Genomic DNA, 5,545 nt, shown 5'->3' on the forward strand with positions numbered 1-5,545 from the left:
TCTGGCCCCAGCCCGTCAGCGCCCCACCAACAGCAACACGCCATGTGGCACCTGCAGAAGAAAAAAAAAGGAAAAAAAAACTGAGTTGTTAATTGGTTTTTCTCTCAGCCAAATTCCCCATTAAAAAAGCCAAAATTCTTATTTTCTCTCCCACATTTTACACACAAATGCCTATTTTATCTTCCCAAGTTATTACATATAAATAAACATTCCTAATTTATTTTTACCCTATCTTTTCACTATTTTTCCATCCAAACAAACATTTATTTTTTCCAATACTCTTACACATACTCTATTTATCCCTTCTCTTCCCAACACTAATTAAATTAATCAATTTATTTATTTTATTTTGATTAATTTAATTCTCCAATTTTGCCTATAAATATGGTGTTGGAAGACCATTTCAAAACACATATCTTCACCCCCTAAACACCTCTTCAACCCAAAACACTTCTCCATTCCACACTCTTCATTTTTACCATTTTCTTTCTACCATTTTTACACTTTGAAGAGCATGTCAAGTATGTTTATCTTTTGTAATTTTATCTAGTTATGAGCTTCTAATCTTTTTTTCAAGATTATTAAGATGATGATGAAGCAAAATGTAACTAGATAGTGTTTATGTTTGTATGTTGATTTCCCATTTGTGCTATAAAGTTCATGGATTTTTCTATCAAAAATATGTCTTCATCTTCAATATCATGTATTTTTGATTGTTAAAGCATATTTCCACTTAGTTCTTCATTATGCAAAAATATAATACTCTTTGATTAAATGTCTTTCATTAAATTGTTTACATCTAATTCTTAGAATATAAGTGTTATATTTTGCTTAAACATAGTTTCTTTGATTTTGTGTAGTTTCATTAAATTGTAACACATTTAATGCTTAGAAATTATACATTTTATAAGTGAAGAAAAATCCTACCTTTTTGAAAATAACTTGTACTTAAATGAAAAATATATTTTGGAAAATATGGTGAGATTTATTTCAACTATATCTAAAACTTGGGAATCAATATACTTATAAATATTATTGAACTTGCATTTTGTGGATTCTAATATCTTAATAATCTTATTTTACACATCTTATTTGAAAATTATTTTCATACTCACTCATCTTTAATCTTAAGTATTTTAGTTACTTGTCTTTTATTTTATTTTGCAAAACCAAAATCCTATCAAATATTTGGAGCTAGGTTAGAATATTCTTATTTTGTTTGAAATAGTTTCTTTTGATGTTAGTCAACTCCCATGGGTTCGACCTTGCACTTACATGAATACTATATTCCGAAACGATTCGTGCACTTGCGAGTATAAATATTAAAACACTCACTTTTGAGGACAACAAGTTTTTGGCGCCGTTGCCGGGGAGTTGCTAGAAAGAAACGATCATTCTACAAGGTAAGTAATACTCTTCTACTAGTTATTTTTTTTCCTTTTCTCATTTTCATAAAAGAAAAAAGTTGAAAAAAAAATCGAAAAAAAAAGAGAAAGTTATACATAATTATACATATATATATTGTTATATATAATATATTATATACTATATATATACATATTTATTGGTGGTTGATGGCATTTTGTGCCTCCTACCTATTTGTTAGTTGAGTGCATTTTTGCCTCCTAACCTTTTTTTAATAGTTGAGTGCATTTTTGCCTCCTATTATATCCCCTCTAGTGATGGCATTAGTGCCTCCTAGCTTTTATTTTTGTTTATCATTTTAGTTGATGGCATCTTGTGCCTCCTAAAATCTTATTATTGCTACTAATATTACTACTACTACTACTACTACTATTATTATAGTTAGTTGATGGCATCTTGTGCCTCCTAACTTTAATATAACTATCTATCATTATTATTGTCATTTTTTATTGTATTTATTTAGTTGTAATCTTATTTACTTTGCTTAAGAAAATACTTGAAAAAAAAAATTAAAAACAAAGCTTGTTCTTTCAACATAAGCAATTTTTGCTTAAAGGAAATTTGGCAAAGTTCCCATCCACACTTAATAATTAACCCCGGGGAGTTGTTATTAAGTCGTGAGTAAGTGAAATCAAATAGGCCTGGGAACAAGTCAAACCAAAAAAAATTGAAAAATTAAAAAAATTTACAAAAAAATCATAATCTCTTTGTGTTATAAGTATGCTCTGTGGTTGCGGTTTATAACTGATCTTCCACATCAGAAATTTGTCTTCTTGAGATTATTGTGTGTTATTTGTGTTTCTTTGTGAAATTTGTGACATTGCATGCATCATTGGCAACGTGATTCTAAAAATCGTTTGGTAAAACGAGTAGTAACTTTAGGTGAAATTGAAAGTGTTTTTGAAAAATTAAGCATAATGGAACAAGAACCTAATATTGCGCAAGAAAAAACGCTCCTTGAATATTTTTCACCTATTTCAACTAATGCTCCATCATGCATTGTTTTGCCTACTACTAATGCCACTCATTTTGAACTTAAACCTTCAATCATTCAATTGTTGCCTTCTTTTTATGGTTTAGAAAGAGAAGACCCTTACATGCATGTAAAAGATTTCTTGGATATTTGCTCAACTTTTCGTTTTCAAAATTTTTCGGATGAATCGGTTAAGCTTAGGTTGTTTCCTTTTTCTTTAAAAGATAGAGCCAAAGCTTGGTTAAACTCACTTCCAACCGGAACCATAACCACTTGGGAACAACTTTTTAATAAATTTCTTGCCAAATTTTTCCCCATGTCCAAAACTGATAATTTAAGAAGAGAAATCTCCGAATTTTATCAAAAAGATAATGAAGAATTTTATGAATGTTGGGAAAGATTTAAAGATTTATTATTAAAATGCCCCCACCATGGTTTTGAAAAATGGAGACTTGTAAAATATTTTTATGATGGTTTAACCCCTTCAAACCGACAAATGATTCAATCTATGCATACCGGAAAATTTTTGAAATTACAAGGGCAAGAGGCTTGGGAAGCTCTTGAAGAATTGTCTGTTAATTCACAACAATGGAATTATTCTGAGCCTAGGTCTAGAGCAAATAATTCACCTAAAAGAGGAGGAAAATATGAAATTAAAGAAGAAACTGATTTGAGAACATCTTTTGAAAAATTAGCAAGAAAAGTAGAAGCCTTAGTCATAAGTCAAACTATGAATTCTCATGTTCAACCTAAAAAAGAGGTTTGTGCTAGTACTTGTCATAATGATCAATCATGTCCTTCTTTTCTTGAAACATTTTCTGAAGAGGCTAATGCATTACATTCATATGGTAAACCAAATGATAGCCCATTTTCAAACACATACAATCCTAATTGGAGAAACCATCCCAATTTTTCATGGAGACAAAACCAACCACAAATGAACCAAGGAAACCAATTCAACATGCCAAATCCTAATCATGCCCAACCAAGTCAACCTTACCCTCCACAAAGAAAGCCTTCCTTAGAAGACACTTTACAACAATTCATGCAATCCACACATCAAATCATGCAAAATCAATCTCAATCCATTGCCAAACTTGAGACACAATTGGGTCAACTTGCCAATGCCGTAATTGAGAGAGAAAAAGGAAGATTTCCTAGCCAACCCGTCCCAAATCCTAAAGGCCAATATGAAGTAGGAGTCCCAAGTCATAAAGAAGAAGCCAAGTCTATTTCAACACTTAGGTCCGGAAAACAAATTGCCAAACCCGATTACACACCTCAAGTTGAAAAAGACCAAAGCCAAAGTTCCAACACAAATGACTTGTCAAAAGATAATGATCAAATTCTTCCTTCCATTCCAAAAGCTCCTTTTCCACAAAGATTACTTCCACTCAAAAAAGGCAACCAATATAGTGACATCTTAGAAGTGTTCAAACAAGTAAGTATCAACATCCCCTTCTTAGATGCCATTAAACAAATTCCTGCCTACTCCAAATTCCTGAAAGACCTTTGCACTGTTAAAAGAAACACTAATGTTCCAAAAAAGGCATTTTTAACTGAACAAGTTAGCTCCATAATTCAATATAAAAGCCTTGTGAAATATAAAGATCCTGGTTGTCCAACAATTTCATGCATCATTGGTGATCATTTTATTAACAAAGCTTTACTTGATTTAGGAGCTAGTGTGAATTTATTGCCTTATTCTGTTTATAAGAAACTTGGTCTAGGAGAATTAAAACCAACTTCTATAACACTTCAATTAGCTGATCGTTCTGTGAAAATTCCTAGAGGTATTATAGAAGATGTTTTAATTAAAGTGGATAAGTTCTATTTTCCTGTTGATTTCATTGTTCTCGATACTCAACCTGTTGAAAATGCTCATGCTCAAATACCCATCATTTTAGGTAGAACATTTTTAGCTACATCTAATGCAATTATCAACTGTCGTAATGGTGTATTGAAATTATCTTTTGGAAACATGACTGTTGAATTGAATGTTTTTAATGTTGCTAAATTTGTTGAGTTTGAGGAAATACATGAAGTAAACATGATTAACACGGAAAATATGTTTGAAATGGACATGAATGAATCTTTTGAAACTTATGCAAAAATGTTTGGAATGTGCTTAAATGTTGATGATTTTATTCATGATGTCAATTATTTGCTTGAGTCTACCCCACTAATGGATACTGAAAAATGGAAAGCCAAAATTGAACCATGTATTCCATTAGAGCATGTTGAGTCAACTCTTGAACCACCAAAGTTAGATCTTAAACCTTTGCCCGACACTTTGAAATATGCATTTCTAGGAGAGTCTAACACTTATCCCGTTATCATTGCATCTGATTTAGATGAAAAACAAGAAACAAAATTGTTAGATATCCTTAGAAAACATAAAAAGGCCATAGGTTGGACCATGGGAGACATTAAGGGAATTAGCCCTGCTGTGTGCATGCATAGAATTCATTTAGAAGAAAATGCTAAGCCCTCCCGAGAAAGTCAAAGAAGATTAAATCCAAACATGAAAGAGGTAGTAAGAGATGATGTAATTAAAATGTTAGATGTAGGGATCATTTACCCTATTTCTGACAGTCCATGGGTTAGTCCTGTTCAAGTTGTTCCAAAAAAGTCTGGGATCACTGTTGTTAAAAATGAACAAAATGAGTTAATCCCTACTAGAGTCCAAACTGGGTGGAGAGTGTGTATAGACTATAGAAAGTTGAATAGTGTCACTAGGAAAGACCACTTCCCATTACCCTTCATTGACCAAATGCTTGAACGATTAGCTGGCCATGCTTACTATTGCTTTCTTGATGGGTATTCGGGATATAACCAAATCCCCATTGCCCCCGAAGATCAAGAAAAGACTACCTTTACTTGCCCTTTTGGAACCTTTGCATATCGTCGCATGCCTTTTGGTCTTTGTAATGCTCCTGCAACATTTCAAAGATGTATGATTGCAATATTTTCTGATATGGTTGAAAGAAATCTTGAAGTGTTTATGGATGATTTTTCTCCGTGTTTGGAAATTCTTTTGATGATTGTTTGCACCATCTTTCTCTTGTTTTAATTCGTTGCAAAGAAATGAATTTAGTTCTTAATTGGGAAAAATGTCATTTCATGGTTAAAAGGGAATTGTCTTAG

The 5,545-nt window shown here is 31.9% G+C and overlaps 1 non-coding gene and 1 pseudogene across 1 annotated transcript; one reads left to right on the forward strand and one right to left on the reverse strand.

Annotated features, from left to right (window-relative positions):
- Positions 1–2,729: 2,729 nt before the first annotated feature.
- On the reverse strand, positions 2,730–2,836 carry LOC115724240 (small nucleolar RNA R71). The gene has a single exon (XR_004013041.2). It is a non-coding gene; the product is annotated as a small nucleolar RNA R71 (small nucleolar RNA).
- Positions 2,837–2,894: 58 nt separating this feature from the next.
- LOC133031362 (uncharacterized) lies at positions 2,895–5,545 on the forward strand (annotated as a pseudogene).

This window comes from Cannabis sativa, chromosome 9, assembly GCF_029168945.1.
Source record: "Cannabis sativa cultivar Pink pepper isolate KNU-18-1 chromosome 9, ASM2916894v1, whole genome shotgun sequence".
NCBI lineage: Eukaryota > Viridiplantae > Streptophyta > Magnoliopsida > Rosales > Cannabaceae > Cannabis > Cannabis sativa.